The sequence below is a fragment of the Balaenoptera acutorostrata genome, chromosome 4 (genome assembly GCF_949987535.1).
Source record: "Balaenoptera acutorostrata chromosome 4, mBalAcu1.1, whole genome shotgun sequence".
Taxonomy (NCBI): Eukaryota; Metazoa; Chordata; class Mammalia; order Artiodactyla; family Balaenopteridae; genus Balaenoptera; species Balaenoptera acutorostrata.
Window position 1 is genome coordinate 52,759,999 of NC_080067.1, and position 16,678 is coordinate 52,776,676.

Below are 16,678 nucleotides of genomic sequence, written 5' to 3' on the forward strand. Positions count from 1 at the left end.
TGTTAAGTGTTCATGAATATTTTACACAAGTGGAGGATGGGGGCATATTTTCTAATTAATATATTAGGGAGCTTTAGGATATCCATGTCCTTCCTAGGAAAGTGCAGAGTCCTGAAGGTTTGAAAAATGGAACAAATGAGTTTTGGGTGTTTTCCTTGGCTGAGCCAGAGGACACACATATAAGATACTATTGATACATCAGAAGTCATGAGGTTTTGGAGGGGGCTGAGGTTATCAGAAATCAGTAGGGAAGTAGGAAAGAAATTAAGGGCATCAGCGGAAGCATTTCCAAAATTCATAATTTTGCCTTTAAGCAGAGTTCTTCCCAGAGAATTTAGCCTATTGATATTTGCTTTAGTACTCTATGGCCTTAAACATGCATAGGAAAATTACATAGGAATAAAATAGACATGTTTGTTGTACACTTTACATCATTTTTTAACACTTGTGTTTTCTTGTAATGTCCCTTTGTTTTCTCTATTCATTATATCTTCTGTCAATAGACATTTCTTTCTGAGTAGCATCGGCATATATACACGACCAAATGTAAAATAGATAGCTAGTGGGAAGCAGCCGCACAGCACAGGGAGATCAGCTCAGTGCTTTGTGTCAACCTAGAGGGGTGGGATAGGGAGGGTGGGAGGGAGGCACAAGAGGGAGAGGATATGGGGACATATGTATACATATGGCTGATTCACTTTGGTGTACAACAGAAACTAACACAGTGTTGTGAAGCAATTATACTCCAATAAAGATCTATTAAATATAAATAAATAAATAAATGTCTCTTTTTCCCACATACCCTTAGGAATCAGCTTTGATTTCTCATTTTTGGAGTCTAAACTCACACCCCTGAAAACACAGTGTGTACTCTTCTGACATAATTGCTGTTGATTTCGTTGCTATTAGATTTGTTCTTGTTGTTGTTGTACCAATGTGGCTACACTATTATCTGAGCATTAACACACGGTGTCAGATAATTTTCAACTGCATGAAAGGGATCATAGTCTATTATCCAGATGAGGGTTTATTTTTCTCTCATAGAAAATAGACCAGGATCAGCCATCCAGGACTTTTACGGTGGCTCTTGTTGACATCAGAATCTAGATGCTTTCTCTCTTTCTGCTCTTCTATTTTTGGCTTATGACTTTTATCCACACGGTCACCTCATGAATCCCAGATGTTTGATCTCTAGCCCTTCCTGAGCATTACAAGTGGAAGAGGAACAAAGCCACATGGAGAAAGCGTGGTGTCTTAATCAGGAAAGCAAAGCTCTTCCGGATATCTCCAGGCATCTGCTTACATTTTCTTCACCCGAACTGTGCCTTATGACCACCCCTATCTTGAGAATGCTTGGAAATAACAGCTTTTAGCCAGTCACGAAACCACTTCTCTATTTGTATGGAAGAAGGAGAGACTAGTGATATTAGTAGGTGACCAGCAGTCTCTACCTTACACTGACTGTTCTGCAGAGTATACGTAGAGTGGAATAAGAAAATGCATTTCTAAAAAGATCCCATATTTAACTGCTTAGGGTATAAAGAAAAGATCTTGGAGGGAAATGTAGAGCAATGGATGGATGGTTGAAGATACTAGCCGGGAATGTTGAAGAGGTTGATGTTTGGCCCAAGTGCACCAAGAAAGCTATTTTTTATTTTAAAAGGGTTAGAGGTTGACTTGTGTGGAATAAAGGAAGAGGCGCAGGAAAGAATACTAACATGAAGGAAAAGAAAAAGATAACCATGACTTGTTCCTTCATAATGTTTGAAAACCAAAGATAGGTAGGTGAATTTCACCTGTCTGCACCGCACATGGGGTTGTAATGATGAACAAAGGCAGGCAGAACAGCCAGTTCTGGCTTCTTGACTCTTTGTTGCTTGGGTGACTCAGTTACTTAGCCTCTATCCCCATGTCTGTGAAATTGAGACATTGACTATTCCTATCCCATGCTTTGCAAGATTAAATGTTATAATGCCCAACCCATAACAGTCCATCAAACCATGTTAAGTATCATCATCATTAATGTTATGACTGCAGGCCTGGAAATTATTTCACTGATTCTGGCTCAATCTTCACATAGCTGTTCTGTGTGATCTTGGACAAGTCATTTAACTCTGGGCGCAGATTTTTTATTTCAGTAAAATGAATGTAGTAATATCAACCTCATGTGCTAGTTGTAACAAACAAATAACAGACTTATGCAAAAATCCTTTAAATGGAGAATCTTTATATCCAAGTGTGAGATATTATTAGTGTTACTATATTGCCTATACTTTTTTCCCCTTTCCTATTTGTTACTTTTTTTTCTCTACTCTCTGCTTACTTTCTCAAATGAAATTGGTACAGGGTAGAGTAGCTAATATTTGGGATCTTTCTAAAAATTAGAGTTGACAAATATGGATGGTATTCCATCAATCTGTAGCAGCTAGTGCCCAAATATTTATCTGTGAGAAACTGAGCTGTGGTCTAAAATACTCCTTGTGAGTTTTAGCTCAGATGGAAAAACTGTGTTTTCAAGCTGTGTGTGCCAGAGACCAATGTACTCTTCTGACATGTTATAAGTTCTAAGTGCTTCCTTTCAGCTTTGAAAAGTATTAAAATTGTCTACCGTTATGATAAACAATTCCCATTTAAAACAATCTCAGCTTGGAGAGTCTGCAGAGGAGAATAGTGCAGATGATCTGCCTCTGCTGGTGGGAGTGGTCACTGATCTCCACTGCCCCCTGCCTCAGCCCTGGGGCAATTCCACATGCACTCGGCCTTAACAGCACCACAGTTCCCACAGATGTTGTCAGCTTTAGTCACTTTAAGTGGTCTCTGGTAAGCAGTAAAGAAATGGTTTCAGTAGGATATTCTTAATTTTTAGAGTTCAGGTAGATACTAACACATTCCTTTTATGCCTCCTACATAATTTTCTATTAGTGCAATATATTGAATTTCTATTCCAATTTTCCATAATTTTACTGAAGGGACACTTAGTACTTAATAACAGCTTTTTCCAGATTGATGCATCAGAACTTTTGTTTTTCACCATTAATTCTAAAACCTTAAAAATGAGGCTGAGTAATGGCTGGCATTTTTCTTTTGTATGTGTTAGGAAGAAGAGTTCTTCATACCTGGCTTCAGCTCTCCTTTAGTTTATCCCTCTTTTCTGCCCTTCTTTCTTACCCTACTTATAGACAAGATCAATGTCGTTCAAGATGTCAGCCAGCACTTAGGCAAAGCACATGGGTGCCATTGTCTTAAATGATGCCTGTGGTTTGGATCTCATTCTCAAGGACACAGGACTAGGGGACTCAATTGACTGGATGCTGAGGAAGTAGTTCACAATCAAGAGACCCACTAGGGATTTCTTTACAAATAAGAAGGCCAATATACTAATTTACAATAGAAAGTATTTCTTATCACAAGAAAATTTATGACTAACTATCCCTGGTATTGGCAGGCCTACCCCTAACCGTGTGGGGCTGAGACAAGGGTATAATCGGGGCCCACATACCATGTAAACGTTTAGGAGTAATAAATTAATATATGATTGATCAAAATATGTTCTGTCTTCCTACTTTGACAGATGTACCTTCGTTATAATCTAGAAGGCCAGGTTAGGATTAGAATTCTTCACTTTCCTTGTGGGGAGGAGCCAGCTTCATGGCTCCCAGCCTCCATGCCTATGCTCGCCAGCCTCTGACCCATCTCTTTTCATCCCTGGATCTTTCCATGGCCTGCCAAGCATCTCACGTGTATGTTGTGAACACCTCAACCGACACAAGCACAAGTTAATCCGTTCCACCAGCAAACAGCCACCCACTGGCCATTCCTCTGCCTGCCTTTGGGAGGTGAGACCCAGGGAAGAGACAGTACAGACTAGTGAGGCAAACTTGGAGCCATTTAGGTAGGAACTCTAGGGTCCTGGGCAATCAGAACATGATGCTAGAGCCAGCCCAGATGCCCAGAGTAGACTTAAGTTGTCTCAGGTGCTCTAGGCTGGTGACCTTGACTCAGACCACAGTGTAGGGGCCCTCCTAACACTGATTAGTGCCGTTCAGCTGTTCTGTCCTTGCTTCATCTCTTGCTAGTTTGGCTTCATCACCACTCACTTCTCCGCTACCCCCACCATCTTGACTACTGCTCTCCTCCATCTCCTTACCAGTAATTCCCACCATCACACACTCTCCCTGACCCTCCACTCTGCCTAGAAAGCTTTATATGGACTCTCAGATCCTCGTTTCCAGAAAGGACAAACATCAATTACCTTTAATCAAATAAATTTTAGGTCTGCAATCTGGAAATTCCCCTGAGTCACCTTGCCTGGATTTGGGGTGGGTCTCTTAACTCCTTAGTTAGCTGTCCTTAGGAATTTCCTGGGTTTACATAGCTATTACTGATCTCATCTATTGGATGAGCTTCCTTAACCGTTATGAAAAATCATTAAGAAGTATTTCACTGGTTATCAGGATGATCTTAATATAAATTTCACCCCCAATATTCTGTTTTAAAAAATTTTAATTAAAGTATAGTTGATTTACAATGTTGTGTTAGTTTCTGGTGTACAGCAAGGTGATTCAGTTATACATGTATATATATATATATTCTTTTTAATATTCTTTTCCACTATGATTTATTACAGGATATTGAATATAGTTCCCTGTGCTATACAGTAGGACCTTGCTGTTTACCTATTTTATATATAGTAGCTTGTATCTGCTAATCCCAAACTCTTAATTTATCCCCACCCCATATTCTTTTTTTATTTTTTTTGATTATTTCTTATTTATTTATTTATTTATTTATTTATTTATGGCTGTGTTGGGTCCTCGTTTCTGTGCGAGGGCTTTCTCTAGTTGCGGCAAGTGGGGGCCACTCTTCATCATGGTGCACGGGCCTCTCATTATCGCGGCCTCTCTTGTTGTGGAGCACAGGCTCCAGACGCGCAGGCTCAGTAGTTGTGGCTCACGGGTCTAGTTGCTCCGCGGCATGTGGGATCTTCCCAGACCAAGGCTCAAACCCGTGTCCCCTGCATTGGCAGGCAGATTCTCAACCACTGCACCACCAGGGAAGCCCCCCATATGCTTAAGTAAAGACTTAGTATAAATTCCTCCTCACTATTATTAAATAACCACTTCAAGTTCCTCACAAGAATCAGTGGTTCTCAAACCCTAGGAAGTATCAGAGTCATCTGGAGGGCTTGTGAACCCCAGATTACTGGCTGGGGAATATGTGTGTATGTGTGAGAATTTCCATTTGTAGCAGGTTTCCAGGTGATACTGATGCTGCTGGTACAGGGGCTGCACTTGGAGAACCGCTGCTCTTCGTGTGCACTGTTCAGTCTCCTCTCATTCACTCTTCAGTACAGCACAATCTATCCTCCAGCCTCGCCATCTACTGACATTGCTCTGACAAGAGGCACCAGTGCTCTCCTGTGGCTAACTCCAATGCTTAATGGCTAAGTCTAAAGGACACTTTTCCTGTCCAATAGATTCTTAGGAAACTTCTGATGTGCTTGATGTGATTTACCCCTACTTCCATATTCCTTCTTTTGAGTTTTATTTCATACAACTTTCTGGTCCTTCTACTGGTCTGGATGCTTTTCTTGCTTCATTCTCCACCTGGAGGGCCTCTACCCACTCCTCTTTCTAGACTGGGGCCCAGTGGCACTTTCTCAAAGAAGTGGTTCCTTTTCTTGTCCCAGAAACATGGATGACCCTTTCTTTTTCTTTCCCATTCTACTCTACTCATGCTTATATCATTCTCTCTGTAATGCCTATAATGGCATATATTTACTAGTCTTCTCCTTACTCAGGAGAGTAAGGATTTTGACCAGATTTTCTTTTGTTCTTCCAAGTAGTGCTAAACAGTAGGTGTAAAGACTTCCTATGGTTCCTTATAACCCTGCTGGGTACCAGTGCCCACTCTCATTCTCTGGGATGTAGCAAAGGTATGTTTATGTGAAGCACATAGGAAGGGTAAAAGCTAAGTCTCTGGGTTGGGACATATGTCAACTGCTGTGTTTCCCCTTGACAAAGTGCTGGTTGCCCATGAAGCGAAATCCTCTACAGATGCAGTTACCAGTGACAGGAACTGCTAGCATTATCTTGAGAGTGTGGAATGTTTTGCAGGCCTGGTAGTCTGAGGATGAAAATTCAGCTCCCATTCATCTCCCGGATGCCTGAACAATGCCATAGTTGCCCTTTGCTGAAAATATATTTCAGTTTGCATGGCTTTAGTGGATTTGGCCCTCTCTTCCCTTTCTCATTAAACTTTCTGCCCTCATCCTTTCCCCTTTCATCTCTCCTCCCTGAAAGGAAAGGAGAATCTTTATCTTTGAAGCAAATATTTTATCCATTATAGGAGTTCACTATGTCCTTTAGGGTTAAATCTTTGGAAGCAAAGTCAGAAAGAAGGAAGACTTTTTTTCTTCTTTGCTTTTTTCACCCAATTATGTCACTCTTCTGGGTAATATGCGCAACACAGACTTGGTGCTTCTCTGTAGGATAACGTGAGGGTGAGAAGTACTCTGTCTGCAAAAAGAAAATATGCTGGTTATTATGCCAAAACATAGCCTATAATTCAATTCATCATGCTGCCAGAAAACTTGACTATAACCTCTCTGCAGCCAGGAACTCTATGCTATTCATCTTTGTAGCTACCTTGCCTATTACACCTGTCATGCCTGTCATGTTTACTAGGGAATCAGGGGGTATCATCATTTCACACAAGATGATAGCCTATTGCCACCATCTTCAGAAGAATTTCAAAGCATACACAGTTAACCCCTAATATTAATGCACCCTTGGAGCTCTAGGTCAGTAGGTCTGAAAAGAGCCTCTTGAATAATCATCCTTTCCCTCCTCCAAAGCCCTGTTTCTCCATATAATCTGGGGTCAGTAACAGCAGTAAGAAAGCCAGCAGCAGTCACATATGTGCAAGTCAAGCTTCTCTCCATCTGCTTCCTCCTTAGGGAAAATCTAATGCTAAAATGACTTTCTAAGGGGAGGAAGCACAGCTGTTTTCACCACCATCTATGGCGTCACGGGATAAAAAAGCCCGCTTCCTTTCCCCTTAAGCTCTGGTTTCTTTTGGACACGTTTTGGATGGCAGCGATAATTCATTTTGCTGCTGGGATGCTGGTTCCAACAGCACCTCCTTTGCTGCTCTGGCCTCCACCCCATTTATCTCTGGCCCTGGGAGCCAGGGAGACACGGCTATTTCTATCTCAGGCATCTGTGTTTTTGATCAGCTCATGTGTTAGGCCAATCTAAGTGTGAGGAGGAACTGAAACTACTTCACACTTGTCTGAAGTAGTGCCTTCATTTTGGGTGAGGGGCAGAGAAGTGTGTGTTGATGCCGAGATGCCCGAGTCAGAGGGCAGAGATTCTGGCAGGGACACCGTTGCTGTCTTTGAGAGTCCTGGTGGAATCCAAGGAATGTGGAATGTGAGTTGTAGAGGAAAACTTTGGACAAATCTGGCAAAGTCTTCATATTTCTTTCTCTAAGAATGAAACTATGTCTAGATAGAATCACTTTTTATTTTTCCAGCCCCAGAAATAAGATTATAGCCTGGCCAAGTGACCTCAGGTTTTTTACTGTAGTTTACTCACCTACATGGAGGTCCTGATTTTCCAGAGGAGCTCTAACTTTAAAAATTAAAATCGTATATTAATAACTCTTAGATTCTTTTATTTCTTTCATGTAATATCATTCTTCTCAAGAAGGAACACTTAATTCTAGTTAGTTTGAAGGGCCTGGCATTAGCATGATTTCAGTTCTCCCCATATGATCGTTGTACAGCCAGGGCTGAGAACCACTGACTGAGAAGCCATAAGAGCATCTCACTCTAAAGTGTAATTCGATGAGTCAAAGATTTACTAATAACTTACTGATATAATCTATCGAGTGGTTTCTTACTCCAGACTATAGCAGTATATAGTTGGCATCTTTAAATTTCATAATTTGTTTTCAGTACAGAAATATATTGGAATTGGAATACAGGGCTAAGTGACTGTTTCCTTTGTGACTTAACAATGATGCTATGAGAGCTTACATTTTATGGTCCCTTACATTTTATCAACAGCATTTATACAACCTCATTTTACTTTGGAAACAATTCCACTTGGTCAGTATTTTGGCATTTGTAATGATATGAGGGAAATATTTCTAGAATGCTTCATGAGGAATATTACCAGAAAAGTAGCTTTTCTCTCTGCACACAGTCCACCCTGTGGTCCCAGCAAAGGTCAAAGTCGGGGATGTGAAATAGAAAAACACTTGAAAAACCCAAAGATGTGTAAAGCTGGCCCCTTTCACCCCATGTAGGAAAGGGAAGGAGGAAAGGCTACAAAATGAGGGGAGGTGATTGGTCAGACATGGTTGCAATGCCTTTCTTTCTCTGGGTTGAAAACCCTGGAGGGCATCTGGGACAGTGGCAGCCATTTTGAGAGGAAATCTGAAAGCAGAGCTGTACTCTGGTCTCCCATTGAAACATAGGAATAGAGTAAAAGTGGAAGCAGGACATAATTGTGTAAAGTTCCATGTGACGTGGAAAGGCTACAGATGTTCTCTTGGCCCCTACAAGAAAGCAGAAGGTTGAGAGCCACTGGCTTACTCTGATGCTATGAAGTGGAGAACATAGACAGGACTCAGAGAGCTCTGAATCAGTGAGAACCAAGGTTGGGTCAAGTCCTTAGGGGAGGGCAACTCCACAGCTATTTTAGTTCTCCCCTGAACTCATGGAAACTGCTCCAGACTCCTGGGTTATCTAACTGCTTCTTCCTTGTCAAAGTTACCTAACTATGTCTCTTCTGAATGCACACTGGTCTAGAGTAAGTGGCAGCTGAATGGTTTAATGTGGATGATTCACACTGAGAGAGGTGGACTTGAAAGGCCATGTGGTCAGACAAACCTCATCCAGTTCCAGCACTTTCTAGTTTGTTCTCCTTAAACAAGTCATTTAACACCTCTCAGCTGAGAATTCTTCTCTCAGCATCAGACATTTACATCTAGCTCTTAGAGCAATATAAAAATTAACTACATAACTCTACTCGTTAATTTTGGTCTCTTTGGGTCATTGCAGAACTGGGCCTGGTCTATAGTGAGTGCTTAGAGTGGTCTATAAGCAATTGTTGAATGAATTGAATGAATGTCTCAGCTAGGAGGCTTTTAGCTACAAGTGGCAGACAACCCAACTCGGATGCTCTTCAAAATGAATAAAATATTAATATATAAGATAACATAATTGAGAAAGTCCAGAAACTTGGCAATGATTAATTATGGTTGAATTGCTAGCCCTGTTTTTTTTTTTCTTTTGTAATTCTCTAACTTTGACTTCCTGCCCATGCTGACTTCTTCATAGCTGTACTGATGGCTGCAAGAGTCCTAGACAAAGAAAATTCAGAGAAAAAGAGGACATTTTTGGTGATTCTGTCTTTGGAGTGAGGAAATGCCTTTCCCAGAACTCCCATCAAGGTTCTCTTCTTGCCTCATTTGACCAGATTGTAACACATGCTCATTTTTGAGTCAAACTCTCAATTAATTCAGTGCACTGACTGCTCAAGGCCTGGGTTCCTGTGCCCATCACTTCAGGGACAAAGGGATTATCCTTAGAATAATCAGTCTCTGAAGCTAGCAGAAGGGCCAGCTCTGGCTGAAGCACCTGGGTCATATGTGGGAGGGGTGGGTACTTGAACCCAAATTAAGGTACTTTTTGGAAGGAGAAAATGGATGCTGGTGAGACAATCAACCACTAATATTTACCACAATATGTAAGCACCAGCCACCGTATTTGGCATGTGGTGGGCTCTCAATTAATGCTGCCTTCGTTTCTCTTATAAGCAGGACTTGTATAAGAACTCAAAGAAAGTGAACAAGTGTTTTGGGGGTGGACAGTAAGTAGATTAGTGGGATTGGAGAAGGATGGAGAGTATATCAGTCAGAATCCCAGGAGCAAACACATAATGCACTCAGATGAGGCAACTGAGGAGAATTTTTATAAAAGGGCTATTTACAAAAGCAAAGGGGACCAACCAGGGCTAGAGAGGCACTGCAGTGTTGGCAATGAGGGACGTGTTACTACCCCTAGGACTGAAGGGGCAATGGGGGGAAACTGTTAATAAACCTGGACAGAGTAGCTCTCAGTTGGTCTCAGTAGTAGGGGTCGGAGTGGGGGAAGGGAGGGGATTTTGCCTCTTGGGGTACATTTGGCAATGTCTGGAAACATTTTAGATAGTCAGGACTTAGGAGATGCCATTGACGTCTAGTGGGTAACGACCAGGCATGCTGTTACACAGATCCATACAATAAAGTATTATCCTGCCCAGAATGTCAACAGTGTCAAGGTTGAGAAACCCTATACCAGAGAAGGCACTGCGAAAACAGAGGGATGCTCAAAGTCTGGCCTTTGCATATAACTCCGAGCAGCCAGAGACAGGGAGAGAGCTCGAGCAGGAGATACCCTCCCTGCCTCCCGCTGGCCCGTATCCCCATGGCTCCCGCCGAGCAGCAGGTTCATTTTTGTAGTTCAGCGATTGTTTAACTGGTTTCGGTGGCCTTCGAAAGCCTATCCACGGGCTGGAGACCAAACCTATGATAGAAAGGTTCATCAGATGACTATGACCTTCTTTAGTTTTGCATAGGGGTTAATAAGAAAATAGTCATTTGAGACTGTCCTATGTAAAGAAATGAAAGACTTAGTTTTCACTGATTTTTGCCACTCTGGCCTCTGACCAGCATGTTTGAGAATTAGACATACATACACTATTGATACACTATATGTACCCATATATACACTATTTATACTATACGTATAAAGTAGATAACTAATGAGAACCTATTGTATAGCACAGGGAACTCTACTCAGTGCTCTGTGGTGACCTAAATGGGAAGGAAATCCAAAAGAGAGGGGATATGTGTATACGTATAGCTGATTCACTTTGCTGTGCAGTAGAAACTAACACAACATTGTAAAGCAACTATACTCCAATAAAAATTTTAAAAAAGAGAGAGAATTAGATGTGGGTTGTTGTTTTTTTTTTTTTTGCCTTATTATAGAATTTTTTCCCCTTACTGATGTAAGTAAGAATGGAGCAAACTTTTGTGTAGTTTATTATCTGAGCTTGTTATTTATCAATAATTAATTAGAAAAAGTATAAATGGAAAATATGGATTTTCTTTCTTTCTTACTTCATGCACTTTTGAAGGTGTTCACCCTGTTGTCTGAGACATTCCACTTCAGGGTGTTTCAGTTGGAGGATAACTTGAAAGAAGACGCTCTGAAACTTAAACAAATTAAAGTAATTTAAGACCTTGCGCCCCTTGGCTAAGTAGTAGTAAAGCCATGCCAGATAGAATGATCACCAGGACTACAGCCATGTGAAGACATTCAAGGCTCTTTTGAGTGAGATTCAAGACAAAAGCAAACTTATGAGTGAAGTAAGAAGCCTAATTTTGTGCTACTGATAATTAGCTTCTTGTTTGCTTCTTTCTGGAATTTTTACTCTTAGATTTATTTATTTACAGCTAAATGAACGAAGTCATCTAACATATTGTAAACAAATATGGGCATATTTATCAAATTGTATCTGTGGAACGTCTTGGAGATTTGTCATTATTTTATCTTAAAATTCAAACTCAAACAACTGCTTGGTTCATGCAGTTCTAATAAGTTGGTGGCGATGAACAGAAGGCACAGTCTGGGAGACCCTTATAACTCACTTAGGATGTGCCCCCCCCCCATACCTACAGTGATGGAAATGACACGTGCAGCCCACGGAAGTAAAAAAGTAAATGCGCTGACAGATGCATCCTGGACCTAGAGAAACCTGTGTAGAAATACAAATCTGGAAGATTTGTAGCAAAATTGTTTTGGTTACTCCACCTGAATTTCTGTGTGAAGCTATAGTAGTTTTGAGGGTTTTTTTTTTTTTTTTTAAGCAAGCTGAATAGCAAGGTATTAACTATAGACCACAAAAACTTCAAGGGAAGTATGCAGAGAAATTCATTTAGCCTGCTGCTTCTTCCTCAGCTGAAAGAGCATGGTCTCTGTTTTGTTTTTGATAAGCCAATGAATTGAAATTAAGATCTGGATATCAAAAAGAAGTTAGAATTTCAGGAGATGAACCCAAACCACTAAAACCCTGAGACATAAAAAGATGTTCTTTTTAAACTTCATTATTGTGTCTCCTTTTCCAGCCTCCCCGCTGTCCAACAAAATCCTTCAGAAAGTAGTTACATGTAAAAATCAAACATAGTGAGCCACAGATTTTTTCCTAAAGAGAATATACTCAGAATATTTTCAAAGCTTCTTTAAGAACCTAGGCAGATAGTGACAACCTTGAAAAACTTGAAGTGAGAGTCCAGGGAGGGGTTTAGCGCAAAACCTCCTGCAGAAAGCTCACATGAGCCACCAGAGAGGTCTGGTGAGAGAACATTACCTTGTGGACATATATGCCCAAACTTTACCTTCACTCCCCCAACCTTTGCAATGGAACCATTCCTTTGAACAACCAGGAAATAAACTCAATTTTAGCTTCAGTGTTTTCCAATGAAGCAACGTACCAATTATACCCGAAGACACTCCCTCACTCCCCTGTCACTCCAGGCCAGCACCTCTTGCCACACTCTACATAACACTCCAATGCCTTCCATATGTGCCTATGTCTATGTACAAATCATCCATAATACACACTTTTTTTTTTTGAGTGAGTGGAGACATTACTCTGTATTCCAAGTTGTCTAAGGCTATTCCGTATGATGAATGTGCTGATAACTTTCCGCTATTATTCATCTATTTGGCCAATCACCTCTCAGCATGTCTTCTAGCTCCGACGGCACACACGATCACAGCTTATCTCTTGATCATACATTGTAGCTCAACACAATTTTATCTCTGAAACTACATACTGTAGCAGATGTATCTTCCATTACGCCTCTGCCCTTTTTACTCATCTTCCTGGACTGGGAATCCTAAAAGTGGCAATCTTGGAAAGCAAGGTAATGAATCACAGGTCCTACGACACGTCTGCTCTCCTTGCAGACCATATAAAAGTGCTTGCTATAAAAGTGATGGATTCCCTAAGCTTGTTGTTCATCTCCTGTGACACACTCCACTCCGTGTTCAGGTTCTATCTGACTCTCTGTCTAACCCTGTGGAATTTGGAGCTTAGGGAACCAGCACATACATACTGATATGTCTGCTATTGCTTTTGCTGTGAGTAATAAAGGCCTTTGTTTCTGACGAAGAGGCTTGTGTCTAGCAACCACGGAACTGCAGAAGGTTACTTACTCACTTTGCATAGCTATTTCATTCAGTGTTCTACAGCTTCCAGCCTCCCTCCACTCTGTCAAACTCATTTAAGTAGGATAAAATCTGCACAGCTGTGAGCCCGTACATCTACCTAAATGCACGGGCATTCCCTTCTACCCTTCCTTCCCTCCTGGCTTCCTACCGGTTTTATCTATCTATCTTCTATATCTATTTATTTATCTATCTATCTATCTATCTATCTATCTATCTATCTATCTACCTATCTATCCATCCATCCATCTCTATCTACTTATCTGTCATCTACCATTTTTTTCATTTATTCAACAGATATTTACTGAGCATCTCCTTTCTTTCAGGCACTGTTCCAGAATATGCAAATTCAGGAGCAAGCACAACAAGCTAATATCTCTCATTGTTGTATCTTTATCTTCATCTTTATTTGAAAAAAAATATTACAAACAGATTTCAAGGACTACATACAAATAGCACAATCCATACTAGATATAGGTAAAGAAGAGATGAAAAACAAAGAGAAAAACGGTAACAGTGCTTAGGGATGAGATTAATACAAAAGATGAAGCATACTTGTTTTTGCTGCAAATTTGGCTCTAAGGTTTATGCTGAAAATTTCTAAGTTCTCTGGGTATGGAAAAGCTTCCTAGAATGGGCACATCTTTCAAGAAGGCCCAACGGCCAGGCACATAATTATGTTCCTTGTGAGATTCTTTCGAGTTGAAAGTGCTCTGCTATTCTGTGGGAGCATCTAATCATGGGGACCAGGATTAACCCACAGAGTAAGAGCTCATCTAAGCCACGCCCATTTCCTGGGCTTAGGTTCTTCATTCATAAATTGGTCTATTGTACTCTATAGCTTGTGTGTCTTCACTACTGTGGTATTATCTGTGTTACAGTATACAAATGCAGAGACATATGAAGGTGAAGAGTGATTATGACTCTAACCTGAGAGAGAAAACATGGCCCTTTGGATAGATTCCTGTACGTGTAGAAAATTCATATTAATTCCTTCACTAGTCCTTCATGGTACCCAGGTGCTAGCGTTTCAACTCCTTAAGATGCTAACTTGTTCTTTAAGACATCCTTCATATATTAAACTCTTGCAATAAGGGTTGCTCAGCATGTTACTTGTTCATAAAGGACATCTGCATTTATCTAAATGCTTATTTAAAAAAGAAATTGGGATTTAGTGCTTGTCGGCACTAATGGAATCAATGGTACTTTAATATGTGTTAATGGTACTTCAGTTCACTTAACAGCAGAAAACGGTGTGGTTATTAACCAAACACACTGTTGTTCCAAATGAAAGAAAAAGTGTATGGAATCTAGAAAAGGCAAAGATGGCACATGATTGTGCTAGTGTGAGGTCATTTGAACCTAAATGAAATGTATACATTTTTCTTCTTTGCTGTGTTTTGGTCCAAAGGGTAAACAAAATTGCAATGGCAGGTGTTGGTGAGGCTATCATGCATCTTATCAAAATTGAAGGTAAAAGAACTTGCTTAATGCTCCTCTGTGTGAAATTTTAGTGAGTTGCTAACCGTCAGCTGCTAGCTCTAGGAAAGGGTTTTTCCTCCCCATTGATGTAAATATCTTTAAAAGACCAAGTGAATAAGAGGGCAATAAGGGAACATGTATTCTAGAAGAGCAGAGACGGGCAGTGCATTTGGTTAGACCTTAGCTTATCGTATTAAACCCTACAAAATAAGAAGGCAAATTAATGGTTGAGGCCTTGACTCATATACCTTGCTTTTGAACCTCCAAGGCTCCCTTTACCTTGCACCTGTATAGAGTTTGTTCTTTTAGTGTTCATTTCTGGATGCATTCATTACATCTGGTGGCAGATTTTATAACTTAGACACTGCATGTTGTTAAGTCAAAGGCTAGAAATAATGTTATAAGAAAGTATGACATGATTACCTTCCAAAAGAAAGAACTACTTTTCCAATCGCTATCTATATCAAAATGATCCTAAATACTTCCTAATATGGCTGATCCTTAGCTTTTTTAAAGTCTGGTGAAAATTTTCTGCAGTTAAAAGATTAGTCAAGCGTTTTGAATTAGTAGAGAATGTGCTAAACTTTTGGAATATTTTGTGTAGTTATTGGAAAATATTTATTTTGTTCATCTTTCCTTAACATTTGTGTTATTCTTCTTTGGGATGGAATATAATAGACTTACATCCTTGGCTGAAAGAAAAAGTCACTTGAATTCTTACAATTGATTTTTAAACTTTTACTTACTGGTTTATGGACTCTAAAAGGATCGTCTCTGAAGTAAAACCTTTCTCAAGTCTTGTATAGAATGCCTAATTTTTGGCATTTTTGGAAACTGAAAGGATGTCTAATGATTAAATGTTTGAAATACTAAATTAGAAATCAGGAAACTTAAGGTATTATCTCAGCTCAACACACCGTGGTCTCAGATACTGTGCATTGCTGAGTTGTTACAAAACCCGATAAGGCAATTTTAAGAAAGTGCTTTGTACTTTTTGGAAGAAAGTTTTTATATCAATATAAAGCATCAATATGAGTCGCTTGAAGTGCCATTGCCTGAAATCTGGGAGTCAATACAGTATTCTCTGTTGCTAGTGTCTAGTTACATAAAACACTCTAAGATTATACTGTCAATTTAATATCCATGCAGGGCTTTTGTTAATGCACACTCTAAAAGGGGATGCTAAAGCATGAGATCAATGAGCTATTAGAAATCACTCTGTATGTGGGCAACATTTCTTCCTGTATCATCCCTCCTAGTTTCCTAAAGAAACATTTTCCTATCTTGAATTTCAACAGGTCATATTTACTTTCACATCACAGAGACAAACACAGTGTCTAATTTTTTCTCTCTTTTTAAGAACAATGGAAAACAAAAATCAGTGGTTTTGAATATTTCTCAAAGGGAACCAATAATTCCACTGTGAAACTACACCAGGCTGCTGGACATGAGTCAAACAGCAATGAATGAAATCAATAATGCCACAGCTTCCACCCAGAAAGATTAGACTGCCTAGAAGGCAAGTATATACGTAACACAATTTCTGCCACAAGACTGTAGCTATTTTCAAATTTTAAGAAAATGTCTTTCAGGTAGCATTCTTAGCATTTTAACATGGGGCCATTTTCTTCAGTGTTCTCTTCAGGGTGAATATCTATCATCCTACAAAATGAGAATTCAGGGCACATGTCAAACTTTCAAGGAGGGACACTGGGAGGTGATAATGCCCCAAAGATAAATTGGAAAGTTACCATAGGTATTAGCCTGTGTAAATGCTGCTTTCAATTTGTGTAGCCGCCACTGTAGCACTTTCAGAACAAGATAATGAATTAAATGTAATTCTTGGCTGTCCCCTGAAGTCCTAGTAAGGACCAAGCAGCTGAATCCAAACTGATTTGAAACTTATCC